Source organism: Zingiber officinale, chromosome 1A (genome assembly GCF_018446385.1).
Source record: "Zingiber officinale cultivar Zhangliang chromosome 1A, Zo_v1.1, whole genome shotgun sequence".
In the NCBI taxonomy this organism is placed as follows: domain Eukaryota; kingdom Viridiplantae; phylum Streptophyta; class Magnoliopsida; order Zingiberales; family Zingiberaceae; genus Zingiber; species Zingiber officinale.
Genome location: NC_055987.1, coordinates 74,502,686 through 74,517,383, shown reverse-complemented (window position 1 = coordinate 74,517,383; position 14,698 = coordinate 74,502,686). Strand labels below are relative to the sequence as shown.

The following is a 14,698-nucleotide window of genomic DNA, read 5'->3' as shown; positions in this document are numbered from 1 at the left end:
CCATGTGTCAGCTTGATATCTCTATATCCATGACTAGTGAGATCAAGTCATCGAGCTGACCTACATGCTAGTCTTATTGTATTAACATTGTCCCTGAATGCTAATACTCGACTAGGAATGATTTAGAGTAGTGTTCCCTATATCATCTCACTATCGATTCAACTAATCGATTGATATAGGTATGAACCTTCTACTCAAGGACGCTATTATACTTAGTCTATTTGGCACTAATATAAATAAGTATAATAACCAAACAAATGCCTTTATTAATATACAAGAGTATGATATACATGAGTCCATACAATCATCAAATGATTGGCTCTAGGGCTCTAACTAACATTCTATTGGTTGCTACTCGGAAAACCCAATGGCTCCACTGTACAAAAATTTTATACGTGATCTGAACCTTTCCTAGCTACCATGTGTTCTTTTAAACTTGTATCTCCTGCGGAACTTAACATGTTTGATTCCAAGTTTAACTTATATGCTTTTTAGGTTTAGATTTGGATCTCCTGCGGAACTTAACACGTTTGATCCAAATCACCTAGGTTATAAATTCAATTAAATATTAGTTTCCAAAATTAGCTTCCAGTGCTGCATGGCGAGGCACTTGGCCTTCTTAGATATGGGAGCAACCACCACCAACTAGACAAAGACTTTTAAGGAAAGTTAATATTTAATTTCCTTATATAACTTTAGGTTAACCAAAAGGAACAATCAAATCACAAGGAAAAAAGAAAAAGAACACAACATCAAAATTAAGTTCGAAAAACAAGAATCGAATGCCTCTTGTATTTGGTATTTATACAAAGAAAAATTAACTAGTATGATGCGGAAAGTAAATACTAGTTATACCTCTTCCTTGTATGCTAAAAACCTCGAGATCTTCTGCCGTATCCCTCGCCTCCTCTTAGACGTCGTGTGGGCGACGATCCTCCAAGACGAACACCACCCGGAAAGCTTCTCCTTCTTCTCTAGAATTCGGCCACCATCACCACAAAGGAGCAAAAGAGAGCAAAGGGAAGAGAGGGAGAGGGGCCGGCCACTTGATGATCTCCAACAATACAATATCAATTGTTATATTTTTCAAGGCCTCCCCTTCCCCTTTTTTTATATTAGTTTCCCAACGGAAAATTATGGAAAGAGTTTTATAAAAAATTAGACTCATTCCTATTTCCTTTTAATTTTTTCTTTTTCTTTCCTTTTAATTAATCAATTCTAGATTGATTTATTAATTAAACAACTATTTGTTGATGTTTAATTATTTGACCGGCCCCTTGCTTGGGCACCAAGCAAGGTGGTCGGCCACTTATTAAAAGGGAAAGAAAGGAAAATTTTTTATAAAATTTTAAAAGAAGAAAACTTCTAATAAAATTTTACAAACTCTCTTTTTTTTTTCTAATGTGGATATTAAAAGGACAGTTTTAAAATTTAAACCAAGTTTTAAAATTTAAAACATCTCAAATAATATTTCTTTTTAAAGGAAAGTTTTATAAATTTTACAACTCTCTTTTAAAACCTTGTGGCCTAATTTAAATTAGGAAAATTTTATAAATTTTTAAAATCTCTCTTTTTACAAATTGTAAATATATGAGGAAATTTAAAAATTCAAAAACAACCTTCCTAATTTAAATATTGAGGCCGGCCCCCTTGCCCAAGGCAAGGGCCGGCCACTCCTAGAGAATATGTGGCCGACCATTGCTTGGTCACCAAGCAATGAACTGGCCCCTTCTTGGACACCAAGATAGGCTTTTCTTTGGATGGACTTGAGGCTTTATTGAGGCTACAACAGGGACCTAGAGGAGAAATTGGTTTTGGCCTTCCGATGAGCTTGAGTATCCCGTGCTCGCCCTGAACACACAACTCAAGTTCATCGATAATAACTCATTCCACTAGAGAGTTATTACAGCACTACTGCACCAATCCCAAATTACATTATGGGCTTCTTCTTATCATGAGTGTGTTAGTCTCCCTGTTGTTAGTTAGAGCCCTAGAGCCAATCATTTGATGATTGTATTATAGACTCATTGTATCATATTGTTATATAAATAAAGACATTTTTGTTTTGGTTATTATACTTACTTGTATTGGTGCCAAATAAACTAAGTATAATAACGTCCTTGAGTAGAGGGTTCTCATCTATATCAATCGGTTAGTTAAACCGATAGTGAGATGATATAGGGAACACTACTCTAAATCATTCCTAGTCGAGTATTAACATTCAGGGACAATGTTAATGCAATAAGACTAGCATGTAGGTCAACTCGATGACTTGATCTCACAAGTCATGGATATACAGATATCAAGTTGACACATGGGTATGCATTGGAGAATGTATACTGAATGACCCGCCATGAGAAAGTATCATGGATCGTTATATGAGTGTCATATACTTTCTCATGTGGCTATTAGTATGACCACTAGTCCTTGGACCTGAAGTCACCATGGATCCCTACATAAGGAGTTATGTACTTTGATTTCGTCAAACGTCACCCGTAACTGGGTGGACTATAAAGGCGATTACTGGGTGTGTAACAAATTATGCAGAAGGATGTGAGTGATGTAGATGGGATCTATCCCTCCTATATGACGGGAGCGACATCGATATTCTTGATAGAGTGAGACCATGAAGTGCATGGCCATGCCCAAATGAGTCAATATGAGATATTGAGCTCATTCGATTTAGTGAGTCTACTTGGAGTTCAAGATTTAGATTGGTCAGAGGATGACATGGTCTATGCCTCACATTGATCAATCTAGATGTCTAGGATAGAAGGACACTTGTCATATATTGTGAGGAGTCACAATTAGTAGTCACAAGGTGATGTTGGATCTCAACATTCATGTAACTTGGGTAGTAATGATGTATTGCTAGATACTGCTCATTACTTATGGTCCTAAATGTGTTTAGGGGCATTGCCAACGTTACAAGAACCTATTGGGTCACACACAAAGAACAAGTGGATGGAGATTAGGTTCATATGATGAACCAAGAGGATTATATTCATGTGATGAATCAAATTGGATTAAGAGTAATCCTAATTGGGCTAATTGAGTTGGACTCAAGTTGATTCATGTGTTCAATGAGTCTAATTTAGATTATGACTCATTGAATCAATTTAATTAAATGAATTAGATTCATTATATTAAATTGGCTTGAATTAAATGGTTGGATTAGATCAACCATGAGAGAGATTAAGTCAAGTTTGACTTGACTTGAGAGGAAGAGGAAGAGTCAAGTTTGACTTGACTATTTGCCACATCATTAGTGATTTGGCATTAGGAGGACTAATGATGATGTGCCACATCATCAAAGTGTGCCACCTCATGGGGGTTACAAATCTATTCTCTTTAATGGCCACATTTAATGAGAATGGGGGTTACCTTTTTGGTTTTTAATGAGAATGAATTTTTCATTCACTCACATTCACATCATCTTCTTCCTCAAGCTCTCTTTTTGCTCCTTCTCTTCTCTTGGTTGTGGGTTTCACGCAAGGGAGAAGAAAGGAGACTGAGTCTAATCCAAGAAGAAAGGTTAGTGAAAGTCACATAGAGATTTTTTAGAGGAGTGTGCTCTCTTCTTTTCCTTTCTTCTTCTTCCAATCCTATCCGAGAGCATCAAGAAGTTCTAGCACACTTGTGGTGTTCTCTTCTCCATCCTTGTGTGTTAGAGAACACATCTTGTTCGTGTGGATACTTCTAGAGGATTGTGTACGTTGACAATCTTGAGATCCGACACTTCCTTGGACGAGCGGGATTCGAAAAGGGCACGCATCAAGGGTAATTTTCTAAACATATAGATCTAAGAGTAGATCTAGTTAGTAAACTCATACATGTAAAAAATTTTGTTCTATACTCTTCGCACGGATCCGTTGGCTAGGGAGTTTCGGGGTTTTCGCGACGCAAAAAAGAGGTTTTCGCGGCCCGAAAATCCCAACACCTGTGTTTAAGATTACGAATGTCCACTAATTGAGTGAGTTACTGACAACTCATTTAATTAATATCTAGCTCCAAGAGTAGTACCACTCAACTTTATTGTCATGTTGGACTAGGTCCACCTGCAAGGTTTAACATGGCAATCCTTATGAGCTCCTCTTGGGGACATTCTCAACCTAGATAACTAGGACACAGATTCCTTCTATAATCAACAACACATACTATAAGTAATATCATTTCCCAACTTATCGGGCATATTGATTTATCGAGCTAAACCTCACCCTTTGATAAGTCAAAGAAATAAATATTAAATATACATGCTTGTTATTATATTAGGATTAAGAGCACACACTTCTATAATAACTAAGGTCTAGTTCTTTTACTAAGTCAGTACAAAAAGAACTTACCTAAATGATCCTACTTAATACACTTAAAGTGTATCAGTGTAATTTATTAGTCAAGATAAACTAATACTTAATTACACTACGTCTATTCTGATGGTTTGTTCCTTTCCATCTTAGTCGTGAGCAACTGTTTATAATTTATAGAGAACCGACAACATGATCTTCTAAGTGTGACTCCACACTCCATTTTATCTATTATATAAATTAATTGAACAATTACATTTAACAAATAAATGTAAACATTTGACCAATGTGATTCTTTATTTCAAAATAAATGTGTACAAAAGCTAAACTTTTAAGTATACACTCCAACATTATCATTCTAAAACCACTAAATTTAAGGCTAGAAAAATAGATAACAAATTAATAATAAATCTAAGGATTTAAGGTTGGAAAACCAAACCTTGAGATCAAGGCTTGATAAATTAGAAAAGACCCTAAATAAAATGGAAAATATTATTAAGGGTCATCTAATAGTCATAGAGGTTTGGGGTACAAACCTAAGGCTAAGAAAGATGTGACATCTTATCATAGGGTTCCATATAGCTATAGAACCAACCTTAATTCTAGTGGTCAAGTCAAAAATACAAGGAAAGTTAACCCTAGGAGGATTTTTGGAAAGACTAATGTAACTAAGACTTCTAAGAAGTCAAAGAAAATCACCAAGAAGGTCATAAGGGAAGCTATCCCTAGAGTTGACCTAGAGAAAGTGACCAAGGTTTCTAAGAAGCTTAGAAAGGTCATTAGGAAGGTATCTAGGGAGATTATTCCTAGTGAGTACCTAGAGCATCCAAGGAGCACCAATAGATTTTGGCTTCCGAGGAGCATATTCTCTACACCCTAGATGGGCTTAGAGAGTGTCAACTCTAAATGGGTAGGATGGTTAACCCAATCTTGATGAAGTTGACACTTGGAGGCATTTTCAAGATTTTTGTTAACCTTTGAAAATAATAAGGATTAATTAATTACTCTTTGGAAGAGTAAAATGTGCCAAAATTTGATAAATTGGACTTAATTTTATTTGGCACAACAAATAAAGAGTAAAAGAAATGCCAAGTTGGGTTTTGACATTCTCTTGAGAAATGAGGGTAAATCTAGGATTAATTTTAGGTTTAGCTAAGGATTAAGGACACTTAAATAGAATATCTAAGTATATTTTACTTATGCTAATTGCCAAGATTGTTTGCCCATCATATGTTATGACATCATATGTTGCATTCATATTTATTATAAAAAATAAATAAAAATATCATGTCATGTCATACATATATCATGTAGCATTAGTATATTTTCTTTTGAAAATTATTTCTTTTTTATATATGCCATAACTCATCATACATTATTTTAATTTCTTTGTAAATAAGGACAATGACATTTACTAATAAGTGACATCCTAGGTGGATGTTCAAAATTTCTAAAATGCCTAGACAGATATGCGTGATCCCTAATTTAGGATAAAATCAAAATCTACATCTCACAAAAACTATATGGTGGCTTGTATGTGTTTTAGTGCATATTAGATACAAGTGAGATGTTAGGATGATGAAGAAGACTCAAGATGTTAATTTAGTGCATCTACTTGAGTTTTGATTTTATCAAAACACATAGTTGTGTGTACTCCAATTATTGGGAAAGTAATGTACAAGCCATGTGCATTGAGCCCAAAGAACATGGTTGGAAATTAGTTTTAAAAATTATTTTAAATATATTTTGGAAAACCTTGGTGAATGTTGTCTTTTGATAGTAATCATCATTGAAAAGTTAGACATAAAATAGAAGATAACACTGAAGTTTTTGCAAGTTTCCAAGTTTGTAAATCTTTGAAAATAGGAAGTATTTTCATAGAAAACTATATATTCCCATGATAGTATATACCCTAAATAATATCTGCAAGAGTTTTCATGATTTTTTAAAATTTTGTAAAATTTTTGGGGTATTTTTGAATTTCGCTAAAATTCACTTTCAGGAAATCAGAGCTTCAATCGATTGCCCAATCAATTGAAGTGTCTCAATCGATCGGGTGATCAATTGAGATAGGGTTTTCTTGTGAGCAAAGGCTCGTGGAATCAATCAGCCGATTGATTCACTCATGCCTGGATCGATCGGTCAATCGATTAAGAAGCATTTTCTATGAATAGAAGCTCGTAGAATCGATCAGGCAATAGATTTAACAAGTGACAATCGATTGAGTCCCAACTCAATAAATTGAAAAGGCTGATTTTGGTTGGGAAAGTCTGATTTCAACACTTTAAGCCATTTTTAGTCCCTTTAACCACTCCGAACCCCTTGGAATATATTTATATACATCTAAGGATAGTTTTCATAATGAAAATAAGGAGAAATTATTAAGGACTACTAGATTGGAGTTTATGATGAGGTTGGTTTCAATATTGAATTTGTTAAACCTCAAAACTTCAAGTTTTTGGGTTTCCTAAAGGCTTAGGGACTCCAAGTCATTGTTGGTACAATGACAGAAATTTGAAGCATGTCTTTAGAGGGAGTTACTTTTAAGGACATGAAAATTAATTCTTTCAACCACCTTGGAAGGTGGTTAACCCTTTTTAGAGTGAATGTTCAAGGTTGAGTATTAAAAAATAATGGAGAGTGGATATCTTCGTTGTTAAGTTATGAATGCTTAAGGGTGAGAATTGGCTACAATGAAGGATATGTGACCTTCACTGCTGGAATGATGAATGCTCTAGGATGAGCATTGTGAAGAGGTTTAATGCTCAAGGGTGAGCATTGGATACAATGAAGGGTATGAGACCCTCATTGTGGTGTTGTGACCAACATGGTAGGTTGTGAACAATGTTGAGTAACTCTTCAAGGGAGAGTTTTTGATTGTGTCAATAAGGGGAGAATGTAGAGTTTAAGTTAGACCTTCATTGCCCCTCTAGAAAAATTTGGGGAAGAATATAGGGTATAAATTATGCCTTCATTATCTAAAGAGGGAGCTTGTCCTCTAGGAAAGAAAGAAATGAAGGAACCCCTCATTCATGCATTAGCATGAAGAAAAAGTTGAGACTATGGGATTAGCCTAACTTAAAGGTATTATCAAACATCAAAAAGGGGGGGATTGTTGGTGTAATATCCCCAAAGTCCGGTTGACCAGGTTGAGTAAGCTTGAGTTGGCTCAAGCTTGAGTCTTGATGGTTGGGTTTCGATGTTTGACAATATGTGGAGATTGAAAATGCGATCTTCCAATTGGGGAGTTTGTTGGTGCAATTCCCCTTTGGTCAAGGGATGCCCAATTTGATGTGAAGAGAAGTCAAGTAGGTCAAGGTTGACTGGATACTTGATTGGGAAAGTCCTAACTAAAGGTTAGGCAGTTGAAAGTCCTAGTGAGTGAAGCTTGGCAATTGAGAAATCCTGGTGAGTGAAGCCAGGTGAAAGACCTTGTGAGTAAAGCTAGGCAGGTGAAAGTATCGGTGAGTGAAGTCGGGCAGTGTAAAAGTCCTGGTGAGTGAAGCCAGGAAGATGGAAAGTCCTAGTGAGTGAAGCCAGACAGATGGAAAGTCCTAGTAAATGAAGCTAGGCAGATGGAAAGTCCTGATGAGTGAAGCCAAGCACGTGAAAATCTAGGTGGGTCAAGGTGAACCGAACACATGGTGTTGGGAAGTTCAAGTAGGTCAAAGGAGTGACTGGATACTTGGCACGAGGAAGTCTAGATGGGTCAAGGGTGACTGGATATCGGTGGAAGTCCAAGTGGGTCATGGAGGACCGGACACTTCGCACGAGACGGTAAGTCCAAGTGGGTCAAGGTTGACCAGACACTTGGCACGAGGAGAAAAGTCCAAGTGGGTTAAATCATTGACCGGATACTTGGTGACGAAGGCCCAACAGATCAAGATTAACCGAATGCTAAGCATGAGGACCCCCAATAGGTCACGGTTGACCGGATGTTGGGTTTGGGTGCCCTAGAAATGACTTGGGCAAGCTAGGGTTGGTCAATTTGATCAAGTGATCAAATTAGACCAAGGTCAATCGATCAGCTGATCGATTGGGTACGGTGCTACGATAAATGGAGACCCAATTGATCATCTGACTGATTGGGAGCTTTAATTGCAAGCACAGAATGCAATCCAATCGATTAGTTGATCGATTGGGCACCACCAATCGATCGATCGATCGATTGGGGGCAAATTTTCTCGCGTGATCGCGAGGAAGCCTGAATCGATCGACTGATCGATTCAGACAGTTCCCAGCAAAGCACAAAGGTACTCTGAATCGATCAGTCGATCGATTCAAGCCTCTCCAATCGATTGGGATGTGACCGTTGTGAAGGAAGCGTCAAGTTTAAAGTCGTCTTCTTCGCAGCGATTCGTAACTTCTTTCTCTCCACCTCTTGCAATTATCTCTCATAGGTTTACGCCAGTTCTTGATCAATTGAGTTACTAATCAACTTAAGAATTTATAAACTTATTGATCAATTAGTAGTTAATTCGATTGATTAATATTGGGTAACTGATATAAAGGAATTATTAGAGTTTGATTGGTGTGAACAAATAATTATTTAGTTATTATTTGGATTAAGGAATTTACAGGTTATTATTAAGTTGAGTAATTATTAAATTCATTAATAACTAATTGAGTAATTAACAAGTTCATTAATTGTTTTGATTATTAATTAATAGGAATTAATTAACAAGATTGATTGATTAATGAATGAATTGAATTATTAAATAGATTAATGGGTTAATTCTTGGTATACCTTATATGTAGGTTTTAGTTAGAGACATGCTCTTTGATTTGAAAAATCAAGAACATTCTACATTGAGAGTGTAATAAACTATAGCGCTAAATACGTTGAAAAGCGCGGCGAAAAATAAGTTCCTTCCAGAAAATCCACGCGAAGGAAAATCATATACTAAGTTTAATAAAGGGAGTTATACCTTTGCTGTGTGCCCTTCGCAATCCCGGCAACAACATTTCTTTAGATGTAGATCTTAACACAATCAAGTGGCCGCACCTCTATGATATCCACACGAATAAGCCTCATTTGTCTAACAAACTTACGAAGTGGAGATTGAAAACAACCAAAGGTTGTGCTAGCAACCCTTCTTGGAGGTTTCGGCCAAGTGAAGAGAGGAGGAGGAAGAAGAGCAAGAACACGATTTTTTTTTCATGAAAATGAATCCAAAACCCCCTTTTATTCTTTCATGAAATTGCCTTAATGTCAATTGCCTTAATTGACATTAATATTTGTGTTCATCCAATGAATCCAATGCATCCAATGCATGAGCAATTCAAATTATCCACTCTTCATCCAATGCATCCAATGCATAGTAATTCAATTTGTACACTCCTCTTTTTTCATGAATTCAAATTCATCAAATAATGAGTCTAACTCACTAATCATCAATCTAATTGACTCGATGAATCTAATTTGAATTGGACTCAATCCAATAGTTGGATCCAATTGAGTCTAACTCAATTGAGTTCAATTTGAATTAGACTTAATCCAATGATCCATCATATGAATATATCTACAAATCAACTTGTTCTTTATGTGTGACCCAATAGGTTCTCATAATGTTGGCAATGTCTCTAAAACTATTTTAGATACATAAATAATGAGTGACATCTAGCAAGGCATCATTATTACCCAAGTCGCGAGAATGTCGAGATCCGACTTAACCTTTTCCTATCTATTATCATGTATAACTTAATCCTTCTATTTTTGATATCTAGATTAATCAATGAGGTATAGACCATGTTATCCTCTTATCAATCTTTGTGTCTCAATATCGCATATTGACTCATTTAAATATAGCCATGCATTTTTATATCGTACTAATCAAGGGGCCCACATATATCACTTCCGTCATATGGAAGGGATAGATCTCATCTACATCACTCACATCGCTCCAGATAACTTATTACATATCTAGTGATTGACTTTATGGTCCACCCTGTTACGGGTGACGTTTGTCGATACTAAAGTATACAACTCCTTATGTAGGGAACCGTAGTGATTTCTGGTCTAAGGACTATTCATACTAATCACTACAACAAAAACCCTCATAGACATCAGTGGAACAACAACGGTTTTAAGCAAAAACCGATGTCTTTGAATATTTTACACCGATTTTTCCAAAAACCGGTGTCTATGAGCGCAGATTTTCGCTCATAGACATCGGTTTTTTAGGCGATGTCTATGAGCATCCGTTTTTTCGTTAATAGACATCGATTTTAACATCGGTTTTTAAAATATGATGTCTATGATAATTTTCCCACCAATACTTAGCTAAAATTTTCAACTCTTCCCTCTAACCTAACCCTATATGATGCCGTCCACGGGAGGCAGAGAGAGAGAGAGAGAGCTGTCTTCGGGCGACTCACCTTCTCCGCCTCTATCTTCTCCTCCCCTCCCATCGCCGACCCAATCTCGACCTCCTTTATTCTCCCAATTCGAAGCAGACAGAAACAGAGATTGGAGATCTGTGCTTCTGATTCACCGCTCGATCCGCCAAGATGTAGATAGGTTCCGAGAAGGCGTCGTCCCTTGATCTCTTGTCGGTCGTCGTCGCCTCCCTCTTCGACGGATATGGGCTCAATTCTAGCACCGGGGATGCGTTCGTGGAGAACCGGCTGCTGATCGCCGTCCTGAGCATAGTCATCACCGTGCTTGTCGGTTGCGTGGCAATCTTCTTCGTCCGACGATCGAGCGGAAGGAAGCCCGCCGAGCCGCCGAAGCCGCTAGTGGTGAAGACCCAGATGGATACAGAGGAGGACCAAGGGAAGAAGAAGGTCACCGTCTTCTTCGGGACGCAGACCAGGACAGCTAAGGGGTTCACAAAGGTTAGGGTTTTTATCCGAGTAGTTCATTTTTTGAATTTTTCTCCCATGATCTTAGATTTTCCCCCCTTCTAGGCGCTGGCTGAGGAGGCAAAAGCACGGTACCCTAATGCCATATTTAAAGTCATGGATATTGTAAGATTATCTTCCTTCTGTTTCAGATAATTGGAAATACTACTGATTAATTGACTGATCTGTAGTTAGTTTCCTCAATTATAGGACGAATATGCTACTGAGGATGATGAGTACGAGGAGAACCTGAAAAAGGAGAGCTTGGCTTTGCTCTTCTTGGCTACATAAGTTGAAAGCCAGGAATTTTTTGTTTGTATAAACAATCATCTTCCTCAAAGTTCGAGCTGATCCCTTTGTTTTCTTTAGGTATGGAGATGGTGAGCCTACTGATAATGCTGCCCGGTTCTACAAATAGTTTACAGAGGTTTTGGAAGCATGAACATTTAGTTAATCTATTCTACCAATAATCCTTTTGCCTTGATCGATTGCTGATTATTAGTTTTTTATAGGGGAAAGAGAGAGGAATCTGGTTGGAAAATCTTCAATTTGGTGTGTTTGGTTTGGGCAATCGGCAATATGAACATTTTAATAAGGTTTGGCATGATGAAATTGTCAGTATTCTTTTTGTGGGAATTGCTTGGCTGATATATTTGTGTATTGTGTCCTTGCAAAGGTTGCTGTGGTGGTCTATGAACTGCTTCATGAGCAAGGTATATACTCGATTTATTTAGTTTGTGATTTGACTAAGTCACATATGCTCCTTAAGCTGATTTTAAATCCTATCTTCAGTTGCAATCTCAAAGTTCATGCATTTCATTTTCCTAAAGAATTTAACTTGTTTTGTAGACTAATTGTTACTCTAAAAACTTGTAAGTCAACATGGTCTGAGGAGTTACTAAGAAACAGTTGAGTAGTCATGTTATCTGTGAGTTTCATAAATACAACTGTAATGTAGTAGTCATGTGCAAGTTTGTAGATGTGTTTAATGAATTTAAGCATCATTCTTACTTGCATATTCTTCTATCTTTTTTTCCTCTGCATAGGCGCCAAGCACATTGTCCAAGTGGGGTTGGGAGATGATGATTAGTGTATTGAGGATGACTTCTCTGCATGGTATGTAGTATCGGCAAACTTTTATGCATGCCATCCAAATTCCAATGTCAGCTACAGTTATTTTTCAGTTTTCTGTTCTTTTTTCTCTTTTGCCCATCACTATCTCATTACTCCTTTGTGGAATATGAAATATCAACTGTACTTTCAGGAGGGAGCTTCTTTGGTCGGAGTTGGATAAGTTGCTTCAGGATGAAAATGAGACAGGTGCATCTACTCCTTATATAGCTGCCATTCCTGAATACCGGGTAGTATTTATCAAGCCTGAAGAAGTTCCATATCTGGACAAAAGTTTGAGTTTTGCAAATGGCCATGCCATTCATGACATACAACATCCATGCAGGTAGAGATGCTCTTTACAAAGACAATTTAAAAACAGTACTGGTTAGGATTTTCCAGTCCGTGAAAAGTATATCTAACACAACTTTTGTATCTTCAAGGGCTAATGTGGCTGTGAGACGAGAGCTTCATACTTCAGCTTCGGACCGGTCCTGCATCCATTTGGAGTTTAACATAGATGGCACTGGCCTTACGTATGTGTATAAATTATATCATTCTGAAATCATGATTTCTTATTTATCTTTACAATGACAATTATTTTAAATTTCTTCTAGCAATGCTCCCCCATCAATGAATTTGGTTTTGAGTAAATAATAAAATATATTATGGAAGGAAATCTGTAATGCATGCAAAATGTGTTGAGGCCACTAATGTGCAAATGCTAGCTAATTCTAAAGTTCAATCACATAATTCTGAATCTGATACATGTCATTATTAAAGAACAGCTGTTAGCCTAATCAAAGGCCATATATCTGATACTATTGTAATTATAAGTTTTAGAATGATGTTCTTGATTTTGCATACAACACTTCTACCAGACATCTAAACTTTGTTGGTCCCGGGGCTCGATAGTAGTGAAACTTATCCTTCCTGAACTTTACTTATTGCATGGAACTTTTTTTTTAAATTTGTGAACCGCTTGTTGAATTACCATGGGACAGCCTTCCATGAGTAATAATTTTGTGGACACATCTACCCTCTTGACACTCATTTAATCACAAATACTTATGTTTTCTTTAAGGAAATTTTACATGGATAGTCTAGCAATCAGTCATGTTGAGTGAAATTCAGATTCTTTTTTTTTCATTGTTTATTACACATAATATTAAGCCCATTTTAGTGATTGTGTGGTTACATCCTCTCATTTTTTTTTCATCTTCACATTCATACTGCTTAAGATTAAGTTTTTCAATTTGTATGTTAATCATTATGGATCATTGTGATATTCTAAAAGTTGATATGTTCTGCATTCTTGCACTGGATTGCTTTTCCTTTTTTGCTCGCCTCTTGTTAACAAGTAGCCAAATTTTTGTGTCGTTTAGCATCTCATTAGTTTTTTTCCAAGTCTCAGGCAGCAGAGGAAGTTGATTTTTCTGGCAATGGGATTATAGCAGTTGGCCTAAAGGCACTTTATGGTGTTCTTCAGACGAATACCATGCTTAAAACTCTGAACCTATCAGGAAATAATATTGGCGATGAAGGAGCTAAGGTAAGTCCATTTTTTAATTTTAATTTTACTAATTTTTATGTTTGCGCCTATTCATCTGGAAATAAGCAATTTGATTCTGCTGGAAGTACAGTAGTGTATTGGAATACAAGAAAAATTAAAGTTCATTATCACCATTAATTGATAATTTGATATTAGATGATTTCTTTGACGGTAAATGACAAAATTCTTGAATGGTATTAGATAAATTTACTGTGGTTGATATAGTAGGAATTCACACAAAGTAATTAGCATACAAACAAAATTCTTTAATGGTATTAGATAAATTTACTGTGGTTGATATAGTAGGAATTCACACAAAGTAATTAGCATACAAGCATCCTAATTGTAGTTGCTAAATGCAAATACCCTACTATGTTTAGCTAGTTCATTTAACTGTATTTATCTTAGTTTGTTTAGGTCAGTTTAATGGGGTTTTCATGGGGTAGTGAATTTTTTTTAATATATTTGTGTTCTAGCAGTGATGAGATAATTATTTGCTTGCCATGAAATTTATCTTTGCTTGGCTGATTTATTTCAGTTTTAAATAACTATAGTTTTTACATGATTCTTGCTTTGTAAATATATATATATATATATATATATATATATATATATATATATATATATATATATATATATTCGTTTTTAGATTTCCTTCTTGGATGATGATGCAGTTCTCCAATTTGCTGTTATTTTTTGTTCATTTCAGTATTTACCTAGTTGCATCACTCTTAACCATGTTTCTTTATAGCCCAGTTGTGCATGCAGTAGTGATTAGCATATCATGTCACATGGGAGATATACCTCATGTTATGATATTTTCTGTTGTCAAACTTTTTGTGAATGATTGGTATAGTGCATGATGATTTAAACTAGTCTTTTTGACTTC

General features: G+C 36.2%; 1 pseudogene; it reads left to right on the top strand.

The window, feature by feature from the left end:
• The first annotated feature begins 5,422 nt into the window (after positions 1–5,422).
• Positions 5,423–14,698, top strand: part of LOC121998746 — a 28,407-nt pseudogene continuing 19,131 nt past the window's right edge.